Source organism: Xiphophorus hellerii, chromosome 21 (assembly GCF_003331165.1).
Source record: "Xiphophorus hellerii strain 12219 chromosome 21, Xiphophorus_hellerii-4.1, whole genome shotgun sequence".
Taxonomy (NCBI): Eukaryota; Metazoa; Chordata; class Actinopteri; order Cyprinodontiformes; family Poeciliidae; genus Xiphophorus; species Xiphophorus hellerii.
Window position 1 is genome coordinate 2,136,663 of NC_045692.1, and position 27,707 is coordinate 2,164,369.

At 40.1% G+C, this 27,707-nt stretch overlaps 2 long non-coding RNA genes across 2 annotated transcripts; both read right to left on the reverse strand.

Annotated features, from left to right (window-relative positions):
• Positions 1–1,257: 1,257 nt before the first annotated feature.
• LOC116711415 (uncharacterized) lies at positions 1,258–27,707 on the reverse strand. The gene is made up of 5 exons (XR_004337219.1): positions 27,696–27,707; positions 21,295–21,301; positions 19,904–19,909; positions 1,436–2,038; positions 1,258–1,352 (listed from the first exon to the last, which is right to left on the reverse strand). It is a non-coding gene; the product is annotated as an uncharacterized LOC116711415 (long non-coding RNA).
• Positions 7,566–8,246, reverse strand: LOC116711416 (uncharacterized). Its single transcript, XR_004337220.1, has 2 exons — positions 8,039–8,246; positions 7,566–7,650 (listed from the first exon to the last, which is right to left on the reverse strand). It is a non-coding gene; the product is annotated as an uncharacterized LOC116711416 (long non-coding RNA).

The window sequence follows — 27,707 nt, forward strand, 5'->3', positions numbered from 1 at the left end:
CGGCGAGAGGCGGAAGATCCTCAGCGGCGGCGAGAGGCGGAAGATCCTCAGCGGCGGCGAGAGGCGGAAGATCCGCTGCTGCGGCGAGAGGCGGAAGATCCGCTGCTGCGGGCTCTGGAGGTGCTGGTCCCGGAGACGCTGGAGCTGGGCTGGCGGAGAGATAGTCCGACCTGGAAGGCAGAGGGCTGCCTTTCAACACGGCGATGGCTGTCTGGAACAGAAACTCTGCCTCCTGTCGTAACTCCGCCAGCCCCAGTTGTGGAAGTTGCGGGATCCATTGATCCAACAGGAGGACCAGGCGCGTGGATATATTCAGCCGCCGATGGGCTGAGTACGGGCTTGCCACAACTGCTACATAGTCCTTGATGGCTGTCCACAAGATTTCTGGGTCCATTTTTAAAGCGAGCCTCACCTCGGTCTGGTCGGGTCCTTCTATCATAAAGTGCGGTGTGGTTGAGTGGTGAGGCAGACGCTGTAGACCCAAGTTGAAGTGAGTAAATGATTTTAATGATGAATGTCCAGTGCAACACAGTCCAACATGGTCCAGTACAAATGGGCAGCACGGTCGAGCGGAAGCCAGGGCTCGACGCCGGTAGCAACCGTTAAACAACTGACGAGACGACAGACTGACAGAATAGACGCCAAAAGAGATGAAGACCCGACAAAGACACAGACACACAGGTGACACTAAATACACGGGAGGGTAATTAGGGAACGAGAAACACCTGGGAGTAATCGAGGGGAGAACAGGACAACACAGAGGCGCAGAGACACAGAAAACTTGAAATAAACACACAGAAAAACACGGAACATGACAGATTAAAAAAAACACATATATTGTTGAGCTCCAAGGAATGAGAAAACACGTCTCGAGTTTCATCTGATCTTAGTTAAAAATTCAAGGTACAAAATCATCAATTATTAATTTCTACTGTCAACCAAAGTCCAACATATTATACTATACAGTATGTGGGTAACAGCCAGATACTGTGATTGCTGCTGATAAAACCTCAATGTCTTCAGCTTCTAGGTTCAGCATGAAAACAATAACTTTCTGTTTCAAAATAGAATTGAAGATGACAGCTTGTGCTGCAACCTGAAGAGAGACAAAATCTTATGGTCACTGATGCCACAGAGCACAGCAAAGTCATACAGGGGTTGGATGGGAACCTGTTCCACAACTACAGGCTAGTAACTGTGTCAAGATGGGTTCAAGTTTTCTAGCCCACATGCAGAACACAAGACAGGAGAGTAGAAATCAGTTTAAGTGATTTATTAAGATCACACAATTATCAGAATGTGTCAAGGTGGTCTGGTCCAGGGAATCAATGGTAACGGGCAGCAGTGGTTCACTGCGGGGGGAAAGAGCAGACTGGTGAGTTCAGGGGTCGTGGGAAGATGGAAAGATCTCAGAGAAAACACAGGTTGTTCTTACTTGTGGAGGTTGGATCTGAATCTTGGAAAGTAACTGAGTATGTCCAGGGTCTAGGTCTCTTAGTGGGTCCAGGAACAACGGAGGAGTGCGGCGGAGAACGGACAGCTAGGCTCGGGTGCAACGGAGACACAGAGGAGTGGTTCGGCCGCCAGCCGTGGGATCCAGGAGATACTTGCAGACAACAGAGAGGTGAGTCTGGGAACTCGGGCAACCAGTGGGTACTTTCCACGGCGTCACGAGGGAGGTTCTGAAACCAGAAAAACGGCCAGGATCTAGTCAGCGGGTCCAGAGTGTCAAAAGGGATCACCTGAAGGCAACAGAGAAACACAGAGAATCACAGGAAGGCTCAAGGCAACGAGGAACACAGAGACAGGGCTCAAGGGGGCTCAGAGGTACCGTGACTGGCAAACACTCAGGCGACGCTGGACTGGCGGCCTACTCCTAAAGTATGCTCCGCTGATGAGGGTAATCGATGACAGCTGAGGATGATGATGACACCACCGCACTCCAACCGGAACCTGTCGCCAGCTGGTGGTAAGAGGTGGAAAAGGCGCACAGGAAAAACCCCACCAAGAAAACCAGAGAACCCCGGAACATAACAAACTGGTGACCAACAGGGAAACAAAGAATTCTCCTCCTGAGGGGGTCCACTGTTGTGCAAATTTATTAAAAACAGAAAAACAAGAAGTCACATTCACAGAAGTAATTGAGCTGTTTTCACTGTTCCTTACAGTGATGTTTCTACAACTTACATGGAGTTCACCTGTTACAAATTCAGCTGATTGGACTGGATTTGGAAAAGCACACGACCCTTCTCTAAGTTTCTCTGAAGTCTTTGTACCCTCTGACCTTCACTCACTGTTCTGACTGCCAGTTACTCCAGAAATGTTTGTTCCACTCTCACCATCCTAATTTCTACCCTATTACCAAGAAGCTAACAGGTTAGTTTCATAACAACACAGTCCATACACAACACAATGAAACAGTTTACAGATACAATTAAAAAGATAAGAATAGAGGCTCTAAAGATGACTCGCTGGTATGTATGAACAATGCTTATACCAGATGGAATAGGAATTTCATGTGCCTCACAAATGTGCTGATAATTAAATAAAAGCTGAGTTAATACAATTCTCCCAAATACACCAGAATTTTACAAATTTTACAGAGGATGTGGAAGGAATATTCTGACTTTTATTTTCAGGTCCATGCTATTAAAAACAGAACAAAACAGCCACCACAGAGACAACACAACAAACAACATACAGCCTGAGCGATCTGCTACTACGAAATAAAATAAACGTATTTATACCTCTGCAACCTAGAATTCTTGTTGTCTTTCTTCTTAATTCATATAGAAGTACACATACATTTCCTTGTTATCCTTTCTTCTATTTCCTCTAAGGTTTATATGTTTATGCTTTATGTCCACATAAGGCAGCACTGAAACCCAAGTCAAACTCTTGGTTTGTACACACAAACTTGGCCAATAAACTGATTCTGAAAGCTCATAGACCATGACATATTCTTTCCAGGTTATAAAAACGTGCTTTGATAGTTGTGAACTACCTCAAATGTCCTTGACAATGATGTTCTTAGCTGTTTTTTTTATCATTATGGTAGTGTCACAGAGTTAATCAAAGCTTCAAACAACTCAAGGACATCTTCTGTCTTACCATGACCAGAGGAGAAAGGAATACTGATATAAAAAAGGGTCATGTGCATTTACTGGCTTAATGAGTTGCACATAAGAATCAGTTGTTGTGTTAATCTAGCAGTGTGTCTTCTTTCATCACATTTAGTGATGATATTTTTTTTAAAAGTTGCCTCATCTTATAGTGAAGCAAAGCGGGTTGTGAGAAGGCTGGGATTCAAACCTGTGATGGGCAGATGGAGGCCTGAGGGCTCTGTGTATGGGGCCCATGCCATACACAGAGAGTGGGCCCCAGTATTAACATTGTTTTCAACGTACTTACTATTGATATTGCATGTCTGCCACAATCTATATTGTTATTGTTTTTTTGCTGGAAGAACCACTTGTATTTTTGTGTATTTTTTGGGAAAATTTTACAACTCTGCTCATGTCAGCACTAGCCTGGCCATCGCCTTCCTACACTATTCCCCTCAATTCTCATCTCCCTTCTCAACTCTGTCTGGCCTTTCTGCCATTGAAGTGATTTCCTGTGGTAGAATTTCTACCGGGCCAATCAGTGAACAAAAGAAGTGTGAAAGGTGGCGTTGATTTTCTGTTATCTGCCTGTAGTTTAAGCAATAGCATCGGAGGGAGGGAACAAAGCGATCAGTCCAGATGTTGAGGTAACATTAACAGCTGCTTCATTCGGATCGCCACTTCACTCTTTGGAGTGAAAGATGGTTTTTCACAGCATCAAACAAATTGTTAGCGATTGGGTAACATGTAAAGCTTCAGCAGAGATCACGCCTCCAGGAAGTAATCATTTCTCAAAAGTTGAGAGTCCAGACAAGAAGCTGGTTTTTACCAGGATATGTCAGTGCTACTGTTCTGAACAAGTACATGTAACATGTAAACACGCCATTATTGGATTAGTTATTACATTTGGTTTATTTAATCTGAATAGAATTCAGTCCAATCAAGGAATTTTTCACTAGTAAACATGAGGGGAAAGGTAGAATAAAACTGAAGCACAAGAGAAAAACCCGAGGTACCGGCACCCCCTGCTGGGAACAGTTCTCCAGGCAGGACCTGCAGCTCCTGCCTCAGCTCTGCCCTCTGGTGGAATCCTGCATTTCCAGAACAACCAAACACCAGAATAGACACTAAACTAGTTTTGCATGTCACCTGCGTCTGAACACCCCACCAGTGTTTTGTTGTATTTTACAGACACACTTGATACATCTGCTCACAGTCAAATTTATTCCAACCTCATCAATCCAATATTAGACTCTTTGAGATGAAAGAAAATGTTCAATATCAGGATGATTTTCTCCTCGTCTCATACAGTGTGGATCTGCACTGAGGTCAATTTAAGTCTCACAGAGCAAAAAAAAGAAACACCGTCTGAGTTTTATATTATAATATCGATTTTTGATCTGCTGAGAAGCATTACCACTCCATTCTCTTTACAGGTTGGTGGAAAGCTGATAGTTGCTTCTCTCAATGTCTTCTAATCAAATTGTTATTACTTTTTTGAGTGTTTTCACACTTTTTATTGCTTTTGGGAGAAGTAGGACTACAAACACTAATTTATTAGAGTCAGACTGTGGTGGACTAAAGTAAATTGATTTAAGTAAAGGGTCTTTGTGAAACATAGAACTAAATGCTATCTCATTGTTTTTAGATGATTCCAACAGAAAACTCTTTTTTTTTCACTGAACATGTCTCCCTGTTATACTTTCTTTTTTTGTTGTTTTTACTACATAACCAGATGTCTATGATCACACTAAATATCTAGTACTGGTCTTTCCAATCCAACAAGATCCAAATGGATATATGTATTGATTCAAATGTTTTTCCTTAACCAGAAATGTTTGGACCTTGAAAGTATATATAGATGTCCCTCAAAATAGAAGATACAAAAGTGAAACAACAGTACACAAAGCTGTGTGCACACAAAATTCAACATTCATATTTCTCTTAACTATTAAGTGGTTCTGAGTATCAGATGAATCAGATTCACAAAGTGAGAAATGAAAAACTTTTTCTTGAGACTCAGCTCCCGTCATTAGGTTGTAGCTGTACAAATGCAAACTGACAACGCCTTTAAGAAACACAAGCTGATATTTTCATTTTAATGGAAAAAAATAATGTTAAAATATATTGGGGCACATTTACACCAGCCCTGTGCAGTACACTGTAATCCAACTCTAGTTTGTTTGTCTAGAAAGTTTCGCTTGTTTGTGGAGAAGTGAATAACTGAATTCTTAAGCAGACCATAAAAGTGAATTTTGGTCTGCCTAAAAGCCTGCGTCTTGCTTTGGTTGAAGTGAATTTTGCTGCACTTTTTTTTTTTTCTCCAAAGAGTTTTTGCGGCGCTAGTGGCTCGTATTTTTTGCGACAGTAGGCAGACAGGAAGGAGGGTGAGGAGAGGGTAAATGCAGTAAAGGTCATCGGGACCGGGAGTCGAACCCGCGACGTCCGCGTCGAGGACTAAGGCCTCCAAACGTGGGGCGTGGGTAGATATAACCAAAATAAATGCCAGTCTGGTTCTAGTGGGAGAAATGCCTCGTGTTTCTTTTACCAAAGACAAAAGAGAAATTCTCCAACCGCTAAAATCTGATGCTCCATTGTCGTTCACATTTCGTGAAGAATGAAGTTGCACTCAGTGTCTTCTTCAGAGGTTTTTGTGTTGTTTCCTTCTGTGGTTTTTGATGCAGCACCACCCCAGGCAAGGGGATGAACAGGTTTTTCAAAGGTTTTTTTTTGTTTGACACAGTGCAGTGTGAAAGAGAACTGCACCAATGGAAAATTGAGCAAACTTTTCAACATTGTTCCCAAATCTAACTGAGACAACCAGACCATCAGGTGTGAAAAAGCCCTTAACCTCTTCCATGTTGCGTACATAAATATGGGTTCTCAATCATTCAGTTCATAATGAACCAAAGCTGGCTCAGAATGTTCATATATTTTTGTAGAAACTTGGCATATTCAAGAGGAAAGGCCAAGACACAAGATCTGATTGGCATCTGATTTAACGGGGGAAAAAAGGGTCACATAATGTATGAAGCATTTAGAAAACATTAAAGTAAATTGAGCTTCATAGACCGTTAACGTTTAATTGTAACTTCACCTTGTGTGAAGGTGCGTCTTCATCTGTCTGACCAACACCTGGGGTCTATCTTGCAGCTAAGTTTGAGCAATATTCTCCTGAGTCCTCTCTCTTCACTTTAACTTACTCCACAGCTTTTCTATGAGATTTAGGTGGAGACTGAGACGGCCCTGGAATAAAGTGTAGGTGGTGTCATGTGAATTCTTTCTGTAATGATTTACCTAAAATGTTCTACATCATTTAACACTTAAAAATCCTGATGATTAAAAATGTCCTGGTTATTCAGATATCCCATGATGCTGTGCACTCTCTGGAAATGCCCACAACATCATAGAACTTCCACCATACCTAAAGTGGACATGAGGGACTTTGTTTTATACCAGACCCACCCTTTCAGTAATTCATGGCACAATGCTTCTTCATTGGCTCAATCTCATCATCTCGAACAGTATTAGTAAAGACATTTGAGTTCCTCTGGGAAAGAAGCTATTCTGGTTTCATAACTTCAAACAGTGATCTCCTGCTGTTGCTTGTGGCCACTGGTGCATACAGAAACACTTCCTACCCAGTCTGCTCTGTTTTTCTGTTTGTTGCTTGGTCCACTGCCTCTTACCTGCGTGCATTTTGCTTCCCCAGAAGCCATGTCACTCTGAGGACATGTTTCTGTCTTAATGGGATAAAGCAATGGGAAGAGCAGTCGTATGTTATTTAGAATGTGATCTAGCTTCTCCCCACTGTCCTTAGGCAAAATACTGACTCCTTTGTATGAAGGTGCATCTGTTTGGGGGCAGTGATGTCAGTAACGTGCAATGCTACATGACATGCAAAGTGATAGGCACTGACAAAGCAACCAATCCAGGAGCGTCATCTATTTTCCTTCGTGCTGATTGGCTGTACCCCCAAGTATGGAAATGAGGAAAAAAGTGGATTTTTTTTTCTGTGGTAGTTCAAAGCCAGTTTCTACTGTGCCTAGTAATGCATACTGAGGTATATTCAAAGAGGCGGATGTTACTATTGAATCCTGTCTACTAAAGTCAACATATAGGGGAGACCCCAGCAGTGACGTGGGGTCATAGGAGGCAGGTGAGGCTCTGCCTGTCATCATGGAAAAACAATATATAATGATAAAATAATTTACGGTATATTGCTATTTTCACCCTTTAGTTTGTACTACAAAGTACCTATTTTTCATTTAGCTTAACCAATTCTGATAATATTTTCTTCAAAATCGCTGAATTTTCGCATTTTTCTATTCAAATTGTAATGAAGACTGAAGCTGGTTCAGCTGTGAATAAACAATCACTCCAGGGTGTTGGGTTAGAACAGCTGATATACTGTATATGTTCAGGTGAGTTAGTGAAAGAAGAGAATGTCCGAGTCCAGAATTGAGCTTTACTTGTTTTTAATTAGCTCTGGAGGTTCAGCCATACATATAAGGGCACATGTGTGTGTGTGTGTGTGTGTGGTTTCCTATAAAGATAAACAAATACAAATTATGAGAATTTGTCTGTAAACCCTTTCACAAATAAACCTAATTTCCACAAATGAATAAATGTGTTAATGTCTGACTATGAGACATAATAATTATACATAAATAGTAATAATAAACCCTGCAAATAATAGTGTCACACGATAAAACATACAAGAGAAATAAGGCATTTCAATTGGAAATGGTAACACAAATAACAGCTGCAACTAATTAACCGAGCTTAATAGCTTAATGCTAAACGGCTAACTTTTAGCTCTCAACAATACAAGTAAAATACACCAAACGACCATAATATTCAACGGGACAAAGCACAAATACAGCTCTTAGACATTTACGAAACCGAACTAAATCAACAACAGTATTACTTACATTCAATGGACGCACACAATAGAAAGAGGTTATGAACGAAGTCAGCCTTGAGAGCCGCATCACTCTACTCAGATCCATAAACAAGATGTAACAAAATGAACATGAAGCCACCCAGTGGCTGAAATAAAATACTGCATCTAAAATACTTTGATGAAGAAAACCTAAACTAGAGGGCTGAAAACAAATAATTAACAGTCTTTTGTACACAAATGCTCGGAAGCGAAGCCGGTGAGGAAGCAGCAAACTGAGCCTCACCTGAGATTGCGTAACCTCTCGCTAACTGCACTGGCTGCCATTATATGAGAGCATGCTCCTCCTGTCTGTATGTCACCAATAAAATGGTTAAAAAACCTTTAATATATGAGCTGATTTTCCATAATTTAGCTTATAATGTACAGTGCTTTTTGTCAACGTGTGTGTAACGTGTTTTGTGTGCTGAGGAGCAATCAGAAACGGCAGAGAACAGATTTGAGGTGAGGCAGGAAGTTCTCTTGCCTCATGACAGGGGGCGCTCATGATCCCAGACATTGTGGCTCCACAACTTCAGAGTAAGATACAGTAACAGCGAGCTAGCCATTCAGTAAAGTCAAGTACAGCAATATATTTATAGTTTTCTCCTCTTACCACACCAATCACGTATTTTGCAAAATAAACATTAAGCCTAAAATCATACTACGGCAACAGACTGAATGTTCTGCTCTTTGTGTAGGAAATATCTGAGTGGTTTTTTTTGTTGCCTCAGTTGATATGGCAACGAGTCTTCACGTAGCTGCGCTGATTCAGAGAGCGAGAAAGATGTGGTTTTGAGTTGTATTTTAATGGTTTTTCCCTTTGCTGTGGAGCACAGCACAAAATTAATAATGTACATGTCCAAGTTTGATTGAGTTAACGGAATTACTCTACGGCGGCAGAACGGCTATGCATGACATGTAAAAGAATAGTCTTTTTGTCCTCCAGCTTTTGTCCGCATGTGCGGAATTTCCTCATGTAAACAATAACATTCAGGGGGTCTATATTTGTAAACATGATTATGATTAAGTCAGTGCCTCACCATCTATAAACCTCACAGCACGTCACTGGACCCCAGTATGTCATTTTCATTTTGAAATCCTGGTTTGTTGGTGGAAACCAGTATAGCAGGTACTTCATCCCAAATGTGAGGTAACTATGGTGATCATAATTAACAACTAATCATGGATTTTTTTAAATTTATTTTTTATAGATTTTCATTAGGAGATGTGTTGAACCCGGAACTGAAATTAAATATCTTCTGAACAATTTCTGTTGTTTGATAAGCTAAACATAAAATCTTACTACCAAGTCCACCATTCCAACGTCCAGTGGCAGCAGGAGGGACTGGTGCATTTAACAGACTAACAACATTGGGGCGGTGCTTGGTGTTGATATAGTTCCATATAAAGAGGCTGTTAGTCATTACCGTGGCCATCCAGGCTTTGATTCCCAACCCTGGGAACTTTGCTGCATGTCTTCCCCTTCTCTCTCTGCCGTTACATTGCATACATGGTTGTCTGTCCTGTGTGTCTCTGTGGTGGACAAGTGCCCTGTCCAGGGTGGTCCCCACCTCTTCCCCAGTGACCAATAGAGAAAGGCTCCAAGGTCTTTTCTATAAGCATTAAGATGATAAAGTAAAATAGTATGAAAGCTATTGCAACAAAAACACCCTCACTGTAGAACAACAAACTGAAAACAAGTTTGTTCTTGTTAGAAATGTGCTTTTAGACTAAAGTGTGTGAAGGTCACTCATTAATTATCTAGTGTGTCTTCATTATGGAGAGAAGGCTGGAGTAAACACCAGCATTAGTAAGTAGCAGTGACTTTAATCAGCTGAGTTTGTGTGAGGATCAGTAGGAAAATATTTACACTCAAATCATCTTCCTAGATGAAAAATAGGCTTTTTACATACATAAAGAAGTTATTTTTATTGTGATGCATAATTAATATGTCAGCAAACCTGATATGTACTAAAACTACTTCACCATAGACCAACATTTTCTGTTCTCATCTTTTTCCATCATCATGTTCTCTGTATGGCTTCTGCTGAAAATGTATGAATGCTTTCTAGATTGAATTTCTTGTTTGATTTATTATGTCTTTTTATTGTAAACATTTGAATATTTCCAGAAGCAGACAGACATTTTTAACTTTTTTGTCACACTCTAGTGTTTTAGATCATCAAACAGATTTAGATATCAGACTGTCTGGATTCCACTGGTTGAGTAGAAATCAATCCTTAGAGTGGTGAGAGAAATTAAGCTGTAAAATGTGATGAATATGTTACTTTAGGATTTGGTGGTTTATAAACTTAAAGTTGATTCATCACCGTACCTGGTCTGATGACAGACCAGGTGTTGGCCTGCCCATGAAAGCTGCATGTTTTGAATATTTTTTCCAAATTCATATTGCTCTGTAGATAAGATTGTGCAATGATTGCAGATATATTCATATCCCATCTTCTGTCATATTACTGTCACAAACTTACATGTATTTTAGAGAGATTTTATGTAAGCGACACAAAATAATGCATTTTGAACACTATGAAAGAACAACTAAAGAGCAGAAGTTAACAATGTTGTATTACAGCATGATTCTCCTTTCAGATTATTCAGAAATAAGTATGTCTAACCTGCAATGTAATGTTGCAAAACAAGGATGTTACCATCATCAGTGTGCTAATAGTTGTCCACACTGAACCAGTGTAAAAACATTAAGGTTTCCTCATCTTCTAAGCGGTCCAGCTCCATGTAAACATTTAACAAAGCCAATTGTACAATTATTCATCAATGGACTTAATCCACTGATGTATAAATATCACAGCCTTGTAGAGAATTCTTTGACATTTTTATCCAAAAGTAAGAAAAATTCAAAAACATTTCTAAACCACAACAAAACAATAGATTCACAAAGGACGACAGTGGTCCTGCTTTAAATAGGGATGAGAGGATGAAATATAAGAAAATGACAAGGAATTTAATATTAACCTTTTTGTTCCAGAATGATTAAATAAACAAATGTGGATACCAGCTAATTCTGTCACACATTCCATCTTCAGAGTGATGATATGATCTATCAGGTGATCAGCTGTGAACACTTATTTTGAGTTCTGTTTATTAAAATGGTGTGATCTAAACTATCAAAGGCAACTGAAACCTATTACTATACTATTATAAACTAATATTCCCCAGTGGCCTCACAGCTGGCCAGCACTTTAACCATAAACTGTTTTCAGCAGTTGGTTTCATTAAACTCACTATTTTTATTGTGAATGAAAATAGAAAAACAGCTCATCTTTCTGTTTTGTTGAAGTTTAAGAAAAGACGGCGCTGGAATCGTCCTGGGGAGTGGAGAAAAACAGAGCAAAGAGTAGTTAAGAAGTGAAGCTGGAATCAGCCTAAACTTACAGGAGGAAAGATGGAATTGTCAGGCTGACTTTTACTTGCATAAATTGACTCAAATTAATGCAGTCCCAGCATCAATGTTTAAGTATGCAATTAAGAGTTGGAAGTGTTTCAAAAAAGTGTGATTAATCATCTAAATTACCTTAAAACTTAAAACAAATTAGATGAAGACTATATAAATAGCACTTCTTTTAAAGTGCAAATATTTGATTGAATTACAAAGAGAAAAATAAAGCTCTCACATTAATTTAAAAACTGACAGATTAAATGTTCTCCGTGGATTCTTTCTAACTTGCTTTAAAACATTAACGCAAGTTATTTGTCTCCATCTCCCTTCACTTCTGGCATGAAAGAAATGAAGTGAGCGCTTTAATCCCTACCAACATAACGTCAGGGAAACTGTCACCTTTCAGCAACATCAACCTTTCTCTTTTATAAAACCCTTTTTTTTCATCGTCACTCACCACCATCCTCATGAGGACAAAGTCTCACTTAAAGGGCAGGAAAATATAAAAGAAAACATTTAAAGGCATCGCTGGAATTTACTAAAACAATTAGGGAGCTCTGCAGTGTGGAAGGAGTCCAGACGAGGAGGGAGAAATACAAGGCCTCTCGGAAGTTAAAAGCACATGAACAAGCAGTCTGTTTGTATGGACATCACGTTCACTTTGACTACATTACATCAGTGCTCTTATGTGTACTCTGGTTCCACAGCTGCTGCTGTCACAGTGCATCAAACAAGAAAATGCTTGTTTTTATTACATCACATCTTTTAAAACAAAGACCTGGAGGAAGAGAAGACCGAGACTTCTTTCAAATCCAACTTCTTCTGGTTAGATCAGTAGAAAAATCACAGCAAATAATAGAAAATACATTCCTGTTACTCGTAGTGAGAACTTGCATTGAGTTTTTACATTTAGATGTGTGTTCAGCATACACTGTACAGTAGTGATGGGTAAATGAGGCGTCATGTATCGTTTCGACCCATAGCAAAACTGTATTGATACTGTGTCGATGCTGCGTCACTGAATACTGACACCTGCTGGACATTAAAAATCTCTACAGGCACCGTAGTTGACAGACTGATTTGATGACCTAGTCTATACAATAAGATTTAAGTCATTGTATTTTATTGTATATTATATATTGTACTATTTCATATCTTCAGTTAAATTCAAAATATATTTTATATTCTTCGATACAGTCAATAAATAATGTGAACATGTACCAAGTGATGAAAATGAAAGTGAACATGTTTGGAATGAGGATGCTTGTGGACTTTTTTTTTGTTTTTTTCCCCACAAATTTTCATTCAAAAAAATAAGTTTTTCCAACATTTTGTAATTTAGTCTGTTCTGTTTTTTTTTTTGACACAACTTCTCCTGCTGTAGAAAAAAATTAAGTAAACAATACATTTATATGAAATAATTTATAAATAGCAACTGAGTAATTTGTAGAATGGCTGTATACCTGAATTTATCCTAGTTGTATCTGGGACTTCATTCTCATGCTTTGCTCTATAATGTCTCAGCATTGAGGAGGTGAACTTATTTAAATAAGACATTTCTGTCAAACATATGCGACACGTAACCTGCAGAACATAATATGAAAGTAAAGTAAGACTCAATTTCAGCTGAATTTGGATTCAGATAGATCAAGTACAAACTGAAAAGAACCGGATGAAACAACGAAATGAAAACAAATACCTTGTTTTCCGATGTAAGATCAAAATGGTCCCACACTGTGGAAAACTTTCGTTTGCCTTGAGGCTCCATAGTTGACGCCGTACAATAAAAGATAACGAATTTTTTTGGCAAATGCATCCTGTTGACAGATTCGCTTCCTTATAAACACAGTTTGGCGCGTCAGCGTCATTTCAAAACAGTTTCTGTATCGATCACGTGACTTGCTGAAATCAATACGCGCACCGACACGGGTTTTGGTCTATGGGCTTGACACATGCGCCGACGCATCGGTGTTGCCGGACCCATCACTACTGTACAGTGAACCCCATTTACAGGGGCCAAGAAACACAGTCGCCCATAAATACTTAAGTCAGCCCCTAGAACTGACCATTTTAATAGTTCAAAATCAAATATGCTTTAATGTGCACAGTGAAAACCATCTACAGCAGAAACTAATTTCTAAAGTCTTCATTTCTGCTCTCATGGGCCCAACTAGTGTTCATCAAAAAACAAAAAATAAATAAATAAAATAAAAAATACATGGTAATAGCCTGTCAAGAAGCATTGCGCCAAGGTCCAAGGTTCAGCTTCCCTCTTTGCATTTTGTTTTGCATGTTTTAGGTAAATTCTTAAATTAGACAAATTATCTGTGAATAATTCAGAGTTACATTCCACAAAAAAATCAGCAAATGCTGAGTGATAGGTTTATTTAATTCCTATCTAGCAAGGATTCAGACCAGTCGTGATTGTCTTTTCTGCAGAATAGGAGGGAAGATCCGAGACGCGACGAATCGCTGTAAAACACTGTCTGGGATCAACTCTGCCAGATCTTTCTCTGCATTTGGCTTTATTAGAAAATACAAGGAAGGAGGTTGGGCCTTCTCACATAGTCACACAAAGAATTTGACCAATGACCTTTTTCTACAGGGTGTCCTAGAACCTTCTGTGGGCATGCCCTTAAAAGGGCATGGCTGACCACAACTAATCAGTTACAGATGGAAGCTGATACCACAGGAATGTGCAAAGTCTCTAGCCTTCAGGCAAACATCCTACAAATGGTTAATAGTGTTTCACAGAAGAGAAGAAGTCAAGTAACATCAAATAATAATATGAAAACATAACCTTTCAAATAAACTCACAAGTAAATGAACTTAGATAATTATTCTAACACTGAGCTGGAACGAGGCAGGGGTCCACTGTACTGGAGCTTACAGTGCAATTAGAGAGTATATCTAAATGCTAACGCGACTCTGCAATATCGCATGGACATCGGGGGCAGTTCCCCTGGATTGGCAGACTGGGGTCAGTTCCCCTGGATTGGCAGACTGGGGTGGTCTGCCAATCCAGTAAGGATTGGAAACGAGTAAGTCGGGCTCGTTTCCAGTGAGAGTTGGACTCCGCCAGGGCTGCCCTTTGTCACCGATTCTTTCAGTACTTTTACGGACAGAATTTCTAGGCGCAGCCAAGGTGTTGAGGGGATCCGATTTGGTGGCCTTAGGATCTCATCTCTGCTTTTTGCAGACGATGTGGTCCTTTTGGCTTCATCAGGTCGTGATCTGCAGGTCTCGCTGGAGTGGTTCGCAGCCGAGTGTGAAGCGGCCGGGATGAGGATCAATGCCTCCAAATTCGAGGCCATGGTCTTGAGTCGGAAAAGGGCAGAGTGCCTTCTCTGGGCCGGGGGGTGGTGGTGTCCTGCCCCAAGTGGAGGAGTTCAAGTATCTCGGGATCTTGTTCACGAATGGGGGAAGAAGGGAGCGGAAGATCGACAGGCGGATTGGCGCAGCGTCGGCCGTCAAGCGGGCGCTGTACCGGTCCGTCGTGGTGAAGAGAGAGCTGAGCCAAAAAGTGAAGCTCTCGATTTACCGGTCGATCTACTTTCCCACCCTCATCTTTGGTCATGAGCTTTGGGTCGTGACCGAAAGAACGAGATCGCGGATACAAGCGGCTGAAATGGGTTTTCTCCGTAGGGTGTCTGGGCTCTCCTTTAGAGATAGGGTGAGAAGCTCAGTCATCCGGGAGAGACTCAGAGTGGAGAGCCGCTGCTCCTCCACATCGAGAGGAGCCAGTTGAGGTGGCTCGGGCATTTGGTCAGGATGCCTCCTGGAAGCCTCCCTGGTGAGGTGTTCCGGGCACGTCCCACCAGGAGGAGGCCCCGGGGAAGACCCAGGACACGCTGGAGGGACTATATCTCTCGGCTGGCCTGGGAACGCCTTGGGATTCCCCCGGAAGAGCTGGAGGAAGTGGCCGGGGAGAGGGAAGTCTGGGCCTCCCTTCTGAAGCTGCTACCCCCGCGACCTGACCCCTGATAAGTGGAAGAAGATGGGTGGATGGATGGATGGATGGATGGATGGATGGATGGATTTAAATCCACCTGGCCTCAGTGTGTTTGATGCTGTAAAATTAATAGAATTTGTCAAATGTTGCATCTTGCAGACAATGTTGTGTGATTTCTCCCTCTGCAGAGATCTTATAAAACAATCCAGAATTGTAGTGAGCAAATTTTTGATTAGCACTCTGGTTTTGGTACCAGAGATTACTATCAGGCACTTGGTTGGGTCTGAAACTATCTATTTAATATTGCATAAAGCAGGCTAAAATATCTGAAAAATCAAAGCCCTGCACTTTTTCTTCCTTTGCAGCCTTCATTACTTGCTCTGCTTCATCAGATGGAAACCCAGTCACACACAAACTGCCCAGACCCTTCAGAGTCAAATGAATGTGCTATGATGTACTTTAAAGTTCGTCATCAGAGATATTTATACTTTATGGAACAATAACTTGTCCTTAGAGAGCAGAGTGCTCTCTTTCAACAATTAGCAGAATGATGAAATGTTGAAAACTGACATAATGCAATGCTGAGACAAATGCACTCATGATGTACTAGAAACTAAGTCAGTTGAATTTACGCAATTTCTAAATGGTTACTTAATTCTTTTAATGTTACAATTACATAATTTAGCCACTTTTATATTTTGCTTCATATTTTGTCAATACATTTTTAGGCTTAGATTTGGAGGAACTTCTTCCAAACAATGAGGTATTTTTAAAGTATTCCACTGAGGTTTCAAGTCACATTATGTTAATGCCTCATGTTGATGACTGTCAAATCCACGTTCTTGTAAAAAAACATCACACCCAGTCTGTTGACCATTTGTCAGAATGCCTGGGTGAAATCAAAGCTTAGATTTCCCTGAATTGTTTGGGCTTCAGTAATGAAACAACTGAGGTTCTTCTATTCCAGTGGCCCTTGTGACACCCCGCATGTCAATCTTGGCTCTTTGGCTCCATACTTAAAATTCACCACAACCAATGTGGGGATAGAATTAGTTGGCAGTCTTATATTTGACACATAAGTCAAACCTGTAATAAAAACGAGCCAAATAACTGGTGCTGCGTCGAACAACAGGAAAAGAAGATGAGTGAGACTCATTGGTGATTCTTGAAGCAAACAGTTTGGTGACCATCCATCACTCACTGACCGCCGCAGATTCCAGCAAGTCTTGCATACCACTACCAGTAATGCTCCCTCTTGTGCTGCCTTTTGAAATTATACACAACATCTATTTTTGCAAATCAAACACATTGCATTCACATTGAAGATCAGCAAAAATATTTAACAAACTTAACACGCAGTGAAATAAGTAGTTCATTCATTACAATGTAGAGTATGGATTATATAGAGTAAGCTTCTGGTAAGATATGCAAAAAGTCTATTTCAAATCAATTTATTTGAAATGTTGCATGTTCCTGTCCCTCCTCCTGCGCCGCCTGCTTTAGGTTCCATTTCTCCTCAACAGTTCCTCTGCTAATGAACTGGCTCTCTGATTGGCAGCTGGAGCAGCAGCCCAGCCGGGAGTCGGTGCAGCATGGAGACACTCAGCTCGGTTCTCACCATGAGGCAGCTGCAGACTTCAGGGTCTGCTCAAGCTGCAAAACAACATTTGAATCAAACAAACAGGGAGGAGGCTTTTCATTTTTAACAGGCAGCGACCGATTGCTACTTGTTATTTTCCACCCTGGTGTTTCTTCATGTTAAAGTTTTATTTTATTACTGTGTAATTATTTTGTGTTTGCTGAATAGCGAGGCTGACAAGAGAAGTCTAACTAAAGGTAAAACCTCTGCTTTCATCTGGACAAATTATAACCATGATGTCTGGTATGAAGTTACAGTTTTCTATGAAGGAAAAAACTGTGTTTAAGTTTTCCATTGATATTTAAAAGTAACAATGTTTGAAGTTAAGGTTGAGTTTTCAAAGCCACATAAAATCAGATTCATGCATACACGTTCAAATATGCACATATACTGTAGTTCATAAATCTTTAAATTGTTGCTCACATTTCCCATACTGATCCAAAATGATCCACGGACACTTGCGTCTTTATACAAAGGAGGAAATTCTAAACACCTAAAGACTGAGGTTTAAACAATTAGAAGCTGTTTTGGTTTTACTCCATTTTGCAAATGTAGAAGAACATCCACACTGGCAGCCTTAGATGAACAGGAATTTATTATATTTCTCAGGAACAATCTAGAACGACCGAGGCTAAGACCTTCTATGAACTACAAGTTCATGGTGGTGGCGCTGTTTCACTACGACTTTATAAAGAACTGTCTCAAAATTCTTTAATCACCTAAAAACAAGTAGATGGTTGAAACTTGGTTTATGTTTTACTTACAGATGGGGTTTTTTCAGGACGGCTCATGGTAGACGTCTTTCCTTCTCTTCAATATTTTATCACCTTTTGGTTTGGAAACCAAACTCCTTCACTGTCTAACATTCTTGTCTGATCTGATGACATTCTAATCAGTCTCAGTGGTGATTTTGTCATTTCAAATTCTTTTGGCACTTTTAGTGTTGATGACAGGCAATTTGAAGAAAATCACCTCCTTTCCCTAACTATGATAATGCGTCATCTCCATTAAAGCAGGTTTCATGACAAAATGTTTTTATTTGTAACTGATCATCCAGTCAACATCGTCAAACATCATAGAAACACAAATGATGCTGAGTGTAGAAACACTATTGAACTTCAGTCTGACATGCTTGATGTGTGCGCATTATTAATTATTCATGACAGTTTTGAAAGGCCCCAAAAGGCAGAAATAAATGCATCATTGCATGCTTCAGTATTTATGGGTCAACAAACTAAGTCGTGTTTGTTTAGTCTCTTGAAGCCTTTTACGTTAACGTCTCAAACATTACTCGTTTGTTTTCCACTCAAGTCGTAAGTTGTTGAACATGGAAGGTTTGTTCTGAGTTCTTAACACACGAGTGCTTCAGACCTACCGATCTGCTGCATTAGCTAAGTTCCAGCTTGATTAGCCGTCACCCTTGACCAACCAATCAGAAACTTTGTGTTATTTATTATTTTTTGTAATGTATCCACTTACCATTTGCTTCTTTGTTGTGCGTCAGTGGCTTTGTACTCCACATATTGTTTATTTTAAATGTGCAATTGACAAAAATAAAACATTTTCAAACAATTTTTGAAATATGCCATCTTTAAGGTTCACATACACATTCTAAACTCTGTGATAAACACATAACCATGAACGCCCCATTTTAGATCACATTCCTCTTCACCTAAAATGAGTGGGTCCACTGAGATCAGAGTGTGCTTTCAGATGCTGCAGGCTGGATTGCAGAACCAAAGGCTTGTAGCATTCACCTAAACAAAGTGCAGATCATCAGCTCCTCTGTATCTGGAGGAGTTCTGTGTTGCTGTTCTAACTCAGACTTTCCACATGTATAACAACCAAAGTTCTTTACATCATCCTCCACATTTTAGCTCTATAGGATTCTGCTGATTAACTGATTTCTTAGGCCAGTTGGGCTCTGAAATGTACTATGTTGCTGCTGCAACAGTTCATTTCGTCACATTCATTCCACATTCACATTTGTACATCAGGAGCAATCTGAGTTACAGTTTACAGCCATTTAAGAGGTTAATAACTTCCTGCCCTGACAAAGACTTCGACCACAGGGCGATATTAATTCAAGTTTTGCCCCATAATTTCAAAGTTGGGGGCCAATCCCATTATCATTTAAATCTTTCTTCTTCCTGCCTTTGTTGTCCCAGAGCTGAGCGCACTAAGTGGTGAGTCGGTGCCAGCAGACAATGAAAAACTCATTACTCGCATTTAGTGTGTAGCTTGCCATTGCAGAAAATGAATATGTCATTAGCCTGGTTTACCCCACAAATAAATTGTTTTAAATCCAACCTGCACTATATGCATTATGTAAAGCAGTCCTGGGTCGGTTCTGGAGTCCTTCAGACATTGAAGTCTGTTCCACCATTAATTAGAAATCATTGTTCATGGAGCACAAAAGAAAACCTAATTCATTTTTGATTTACATGTCATATTGATTTCAAGCATGCATGACTAACCTAACTTGATCTAAAATGAAGATCTTGGTTCATCAAAATTAATTATCCTTTCAGTTGAGATTTAAATGTTCTACCATGTTCTTTTCATGTCAATGAAAACTGGTTTTAACATTCTTTTGTGAGCTAATCAAATGGAACTAATGTGTGCTGATATCTGAGAAACTCACAAAACGAGGAAGCACTGAGCTAGTTAAAGCATTTTAACCTATTATCAGAGAGGAAGAAACTAAAGCAGCAGATACGTAATGGGTTAAATCTAGACTTTAAACTGGCTACAAGTGATTCATTTTATATTTAACAGTAAGAGTTCCTTCTAAACTCTAGCCCTCACCTTTAACTATTGACGTGGTTCGACTAGATCAGGGGTCGGCAACCAATGGCTCCGGAGCCACGTGTGGTTCTTTCGTCCTTCTGTTGTGGCTCCCAGTGACTTTGGGAAATAGAATATTTTATTAAAATTAAATCATTAAAAAATTATAAATTAAAATCATTTTAAAATAAATTTCTAAATCTGAAGATTATGGTAAGCTTGTAACATTAAAACAAAAAGTTTTGAACATTTTTAGCACCCAAAATATACGTCATGTCCGCAGATGTGCGACAGGCATTCCTGGCGTACCCCACATTGTCTGGCAGACCACATTTTTTTTAGCGCACTGATTTATTGACATTTTTACCCTTGCCTGGAAGATACATCATGAATAAATCCAAGAAAAGGAAACATTCTGAAGATGGCAGAACATTTAATGCTACGTGGACAGATCATTTTGCTTTCACCGCTGATGAAACTGGTTCACCAGTCTGCTTAATATGTGACGAAAGACTGGCAAACAACAAGAAGTCAAATGTTGAAAGACATTTCGAGAACAAACACTCTGTCTTTGCTAAAAAATATCCCGAGGGAGAGGAGAGAAAAAAGGCCGTTTCGGAGCTGATGCGGAAGGCTGAAGCTAGCAGGAGTCACTTCAAGAAGTGGATTAAGACTGCAAATTCCACTACATGTGTCAGTTTCGTGGCTACTCAGGAAATAATCAAGCATGGTAAGCCATTTACAGATGGAGATTATCTCAAAGAAACATTTGTTAAGATTTTAGAACATCTTTTCTCAGACTTCAGAAACAAAGATGAAATTTTGCAGAAAATAAAAGACATGCCTCTCTCTGCCAAAACTGTCCAGGACAGAACTGTGAAGATGGCAGAAAATGTCACCAGACAGCAGATTGAAGATATCAATTCAGCTTTGGCCTACTCAATCGCCTGTGATGCGTCAAAAGACAAAAATGACATTGAACAAATAGCGTTGTTCTGCCGATACGTGAGCGCTACCGGGCCACAGGAAAAAATGATTGATTTAATACCGCTGGATGTTGTCATTCAGATTGTCAACAAAACAATGGCAAAAGGTTTAAATCACCATCAGTTCCGCTCATTACTAGATGAGATGGACACCAAGTACTCTGATCTCCTGCTGCATAACAAAGTCCGTTGGCTGTCCAGAGGGGAAGTGCTGAAACGCTTTGCAGCATGTCTGGAAGAGGTGAAAACTTTCCTCAGCAGCAAAGGGCTCACCTTTCCTGAGCTGGAACAGCCAGAGTGGCTGGAAAAGCTACACTTTATGGTCGATATGACAGCGCACCTGAACACATTGAACACATCTCTTCAGGGGAAAGGAGGCACAGCTCTGCACCTGCTGGAAGAGGTGCTGGGATTCGAGCGCAAGCTAACAGTGTTGGCCAAGGATTTATAGCGAGTCGCACTGCATCACTTCCCCTCTTTGAGAGAATACCAACAAGGTGGGAATGTGATAAATACGCAGTATTTGCAATCTGCAATCACTGCAATGCAAGCATCATTTGGGAAACGATTCTGAGTTCAGAGAGGAAAAAAACACTCTATCTTTCCCTGTCACTCCTCTAAGCATCGATCCATCCCTGTTGAATATGACTGCATATCCAGGTGTAAGTCAACCTGATCTAGAGATGGAACTGGCCGACATCGCCGACAAAGACATCTGGGTGTCAAAGTTCAAGAGTTTGACAGCTGATCTTGAAAATGTGTGCCATCAGAAGGCCTTTCTCGCTCAGAATCACAAATGGAGCGAAGTTGCAAACCTTCCCAAACAGGACAAACTTGTATTCGAAACATGGAATGCCATCCCCGACAGCTACATCAACATGAAGAGGTATGCGGATATATGTGGATCTTTGGATCCACATATATCTGTGAGCAGGTCTTCTCCAACATGAACTTTATTAAAAACAAGCACCGCTCACGCCTCACAGACGTCAGCTTACGCTCCTGTTTGAAGCTGAAGGTGACATCTTACAGCCCTGACATGAAGACGCTGTGTGGCGAGGTTCAGGAGCAAAAATCACATTAATCAGGTAAAATAAATATTTTAATTAGCTATTGTTTTACATATGTGTGCGTGGTTGTCTGGAATATAACAGTCAAATATAAATACATAACTATATATTGTTAAGTGAAATACACTGCCTGGCCAAAAAAAAAGTCGCCACCAAAAAATGGTCACACTCTCTAATATTTTGTTGGACCGCCTTTAGCTTTGATTACAGCCAGCATTCGCTGTGGCATTGTTTCAATAAGCTTATGCAGTGTCACAAGATTTATTTCCATCCAGTGTTGCATTAATCTTTCACCAAGATCTTGTATTGATGATGGGAGAGTCTGACCACTGCGCAAAGCCTTCTCCAGCACATCCCAAAGATTCTCAATGGGGTTAAGGTCTGGACTCTGTGGTGGCCAATCCATGTGTGAAAAAGATGTCTCATGCTCCCTGAACCACTCTTTCACAATGTGAGCCCGATGAATCCTGGCATTGTCATCTTGGAATATGCCCGTTCCATTTGGGAAGACAAAATCCATTGATGGAATAACCTGGTCATTCAGTATATTCAGGTAGTCAGCTGACCTCATTCTTTGGGCACACAATGTTGCTGAACCTAGACCTGACCAACTGCAGCAACCCCAGATCATAGCACTGCCCCCACAGGCTTGTACAGTAGGCACTAGGCATGATGGGTGCATCACTTCACCTGCCTCTCTTCTTACCCTGATGCGCCCAACACTCTGGAACAGGTTTCGTAAGTATCGAGTCCGATGCTGTTGTTCGGGGCTGGGGGGTTGCCGCAGTACTCCGATGTTGTTTTGTTACTCATTCTCAAATGAGAAACAATTGCGCGTCAAATTCTCAATTTTGACGCGCAAGACGTAACCGGTAAAATCCGGCTTAGGATTTTCAAAATAAAAGATCCAGAAGTAGTTCATTATTTCTTGCGCGGCCCGGTACCAATTGGTCCGGTGGTTGGGGACCACTGGTGTAGGGGACCCATGTTTGGAGACCTTGAGTCCTCGACACAGCCGTCGCGGGTTCGATTCCCGGACCGGCGACATTTGCTGCATGTCTTCCCTCCTCTCCATCCCCCTTTCCTGTCAGCCTACTATCATATAAGGGACACTAGAGCCCACAAAAGACCCCCTGGAGGGGAGAGAAAAAAAGATTTATATCATGTTATCATTTCCATTTTTGAGTGTTACATAGTGTTATGATGTTATTAGGGAATAATGATGAGGGCATCAGAAACAAGAAACACGTATAATACTGCCCCCTCTGTCTGTTGGACTCCTCCATGGTTTTGAGAAGGACATGAATATTTTAGGTTGAGCTTAAAATGGCTAATATTAGCTGAAGACGGGACAGATGTTAGCACTCTACTGCTTTAAGGATTTGTTCTCCTACAGAATGAGTGTGAGATAATATTTATCTACCACAGGTAAGAGAGTTTTTGCTGATATTTACCTCTTTGAAAAATCCCAACTATTCCTGTAGGACACTTGATATAATTAATACTAATAAACAAATAATAAAAAAAGACAAAATATGCAATAAAAGTCTGGTCAATAAACTGACAGCCAATGGGCAAACAATAAAGATTTAGTTTTATTTGACTGATAATCTATCATTTATAGTTGTAAAAAATAAATAAATAAATAAATGAAAACACACATTATAAACAATTTGTTAGGGAGACTGATGAATAAATTAACTCTCAAAATAAAGTGGGCACCCCTGAAGGAGACGTCTGGTAGTCCAGAGCAGTAAATCACCCAAACTGACACCTCAGTCACAAATTTAGAAACATCACTGAATATAAAGAAGGGAGACAGAGGAGGTCAGTGATTGGATTAGCCATTTGGATGTGAAGATAAGCTAGTGAGGACAGCCGGCACTGCGCCTCATGGCCTCCCTGATAACAAAGCTAATCCATCCATCTTAACCTCCGAGCCTCCGCTTTGATTCCCCTCATCAAACATCCCGCTGCCCCATTGTTAGCCATGTTTGCTGCCTATCCTGCCACCGCTCTCTGGCCATAACTCTTCACTCTGCTGTGTAGTGAGTGGGTCAGCTATTAATTTAGGTGAAGTGCCACTGTGTCTGCCTGCTGCTGGGCGCAGCCAGTCAAGCAGAACCGTTCTCCTGAATGAAAGAGACATGCTGCCTGTCATCTTTCACTTGCCAGGCACGCAAACTCCTCCGGGACTTCTTTACATACCGCTCACTTCCACAGGTCCTCACAGTGACGGGCAAGACAAATTGCAATATTAAGGCTAAACTATCAGCAGGACATTTACTGTGGCCAAAACTAACTGGACTCATAAGTCAGTTTCAGCAGACAGCCAGTCGCTGAGGATGCAGCGCAGACAGCGGGGCACTGAGTCAGACCTGTTTGATTTTGCTCTGGTAGCCTTTACTGTCATAGCGCCCTCACATGGCTGACCATTAATTCAAATGTGCATTGTTTATACAAATGAAGCTCAGAAAAACATTCAGTCTCTCTTACTTCCCCTCATGCCTACCCCTAATCCAACATTCTGCCCATTCCGGATGCGGGTAGAGAACGTTGAGCGTTTTCTCTCTGCTTGTTGTTCTACTGTGGGAGAAAGGTGAAGGTGTTCTGCTCTCTAACCCTGGCAGTTTGAGATTCCTAAGAAAAAAACAGCAAAAAGCATGTTTTATTTCTCTGTTACAGCAGCTGTTTCAGATTTGTCGAAGGGCTTTGCTCTGTATCATTATCAGATCCTTTCAACAAACAAAATACTTAGGGTTAACAGGTTCTTAATTGTCCATTAAAGGTACATTATTTTGTCAAAAACAAGAAATATCAAAGCAAAGTTTCTCTCTATATGGAAACCCAGCAAGTTGCATCCAGTCATTTTATACAGCAATCCCTCTGTTTTGTATTCCTCTGTCTGGTTTTACACCAAACAGGCACAGGTGCTTCATCTGTACCTGGTTAAGCAATTGCTTTTTGTTTATTTTTGTTGCAAAAAAGGAAAAAAAAGTAACAACAATTGAGTAATTTAGTTTAAATAATAATTAGCATTGATATTCAGAGTGAAACTACTAAATATACTCAATTTGTGGTGGGAAATGTGCAGTAAATCAGAGCCTATATTTTAACTCCATAAAAGCTGCTCTAATCACTGCAGTATATGTCAGATATTTTTTTCTTATTGAGTTCAGTACTAAAAGGTTTGTCTGAGAGTGATTGTTTTGATATATAGTATATAAATAAAGTTAATCATACAATTAGAGTCCCATTTTCAGATGTCCTTCCTATGGAGAAAAAACTGTTATGGCTTGTGGTGGATGCTCCTCCCACCACCACATCGTGTTAGTATTTTTTCTTTATATTATATTACAGTTTATACGTTTAAGTTAGTTATTTCATTTAGACATATATTTTCTAATGGGTGCACACTTATTTAATGTCTGTCTGAATGGTTTATTTACACTTGTTTTTTGTTTGAGGTGCTGCTGAGACAAACCAGGTGGAGGAGGAAACCTGGAGCATACCATTTGTTTTCGAAAGACTGAAGGGGGAAGACTTGTTTCAAGTTGTTTTTAATTAGTTAATTTTGTCACTTAAATATTCACTTATTGTTTCTGCTAAGTAAGAGTTAGTTTCGCTTTATTTATTTCATAGAATGCTTTAGTTAATTTTGTATTTATTTGTTCTTTTGTTATGTCGTGCCTCCCTCATGTGGTAGATTTAGGTTACTCCACCCCTATTTAAGCAGTCTTTTGTTCTTTGTTGGCAGGTCAGTTTTGTTTGTGTTCAGTTAGAATTCAGTTGACCTCAGTTAAATTGGGCCCAAAATTGTTATTTATTCTTTGACTTATTTTTGCATTATTAATTAAATTGAATTTTTGCTACTTTGAACATTTTTTTGTCCTCGTTTGAGTCTGGTCCCTTACATGGCTAATTAAGGCAAAAAGCTTCCCATACGGAACTCCTGAAATGCCAAGACAAGACATGAAATTTAAAAAAAAGCTGCAATTGCAACAGACATCTCCGCAACTGGAGTTTGAACTAGTTTGGTTTTTGTAAGGATCAAATAAACGTAACCTTTTTACTTCCTCGTTATGACAATGAAAACACTTTCAGGAATTCAACATTATGTGTAATAAATTCATTTTAACACTTGCTTACAATGGTTTTGAACTTGCATTTCAATCATTTTTCCTAGTAATATTCAAATTCTTCAGTTAGTGTAATGAATGAGTGAACAGATGCATTAGAAATCAAAAATAAGAAGCAGTTAGTATTCTTTATTCCTTTATTCATTCTCTGTGTGTTGTCCATTTTGCTCAGTACTGTAACATAATAGTACAGAATAGAATTATAGCAACATATTGTCTTCAGATTTTCTACCATACAAACTGACAAAAGAATCCAAAAACCTTCAATTTTAAGCTGCTCACTGTTAAAGTGTTGAAGTGAAACAGAGATGTCTTGTATTCAGTAAGCTAGAGCCAAATTATTTTGTCAAACTGATTAAAAATACATTAGGATGTTCCCCAGAATTTCAACGTGAGCTCTTAAAAGTATGTTCTCAGGCGTGTTTGTGCATGTGCATGTGCATGCTGATGAATCACATTAATGACTTGTTTTTGGATATAAAGAATCTTTCCACGATTAAATATGCATTAAAAACTGCTGCTTTGATTCACTCCTCAGATAGCCCACTTTCCTCAGCAGTTGTTACGCATTTTGGGAGCAATACTTGAGTAACGAAGCATAAATAAAGTTGTCAAATGAGGAGTGTCTTTTTTATTAAAGTGAATTTAGCTTGATTAGACAAATTGATGTGGTCAACATTGCACTGCCAGACTACATCCCTTGACTTTGCTAATCAGCCTGTATAGGTGGAGCCTTTTAATGGTCATTAGGTGCCAGTAATCATCAGACTGCGAGTGTCTCTGAAGGATGCAGCATGTGGCTTTGAAGTGACTCAGCATGTACTCTGTGAAGCATCCACCAACTCTATTGGGAATTCATTTAATTTTAACTAGAATGTATACACATGTTGGTATAGTGGAGCTGAACTGAGTCAGGGAACCAAATCAGGCTTAATGGAATCAGGCCATCTTGAATGGAAGTCTTTCTTTCTTTAAGTCTCTGCAGAGAAACCCACCCCCCCAAGCCCCAGGTGGCTGCGCCTGGCAGGTGTTCCCTTGTTTGAACATCAATTTTATTTTCAGCGCTCCTTTGCCCCAGCATCACCAAATCCCACAACAATTACACCTCTGATAAAGTGTTTTGAGTAGGGAAGCAGCTAATGAAAAGCAGCTTGCAGGGCCACTGGTGGGCAGTTATGTGTCAATGCAGTAGACTTGCTCCTGGCTAATGGCGACTTGGAGTTTCCAGTACAGATGCTGCGTTAACCTTGGTGGGAAACCCTTTGAGCCGGCTTTGTTTACTGCCTTTATTTTCATGTGGAAAATATTCCTGCCTATCTCAAAGGAAAACCGTCCTGCATCCATGGAGGCTGGTAGGACTCTGGTGCTTCTCAAGGACACGCTGTGTGAGTGGGGCTGCTAACAAGGACAAACTCATTCATGTTGGAATCCCTTAGAGGTTTGGAATCACGGTGTAATGATAATGTGAGATGCTCAACAATTAGAAATAATTTTGAAACCAGGTTTTACGTAACCTGCGTACAAGACAAACCAGCTTTCATTTTCACTGCCTGAAAAAGCAAAACTTTTCCTGATTTGAATGATTATCAAAGTTATTTGCATTTGACAAATGCCAGAGTAATGAATAACAATAAAAACTTTTGTTAAGCTTTAAATCTTACCTACATTTCCTT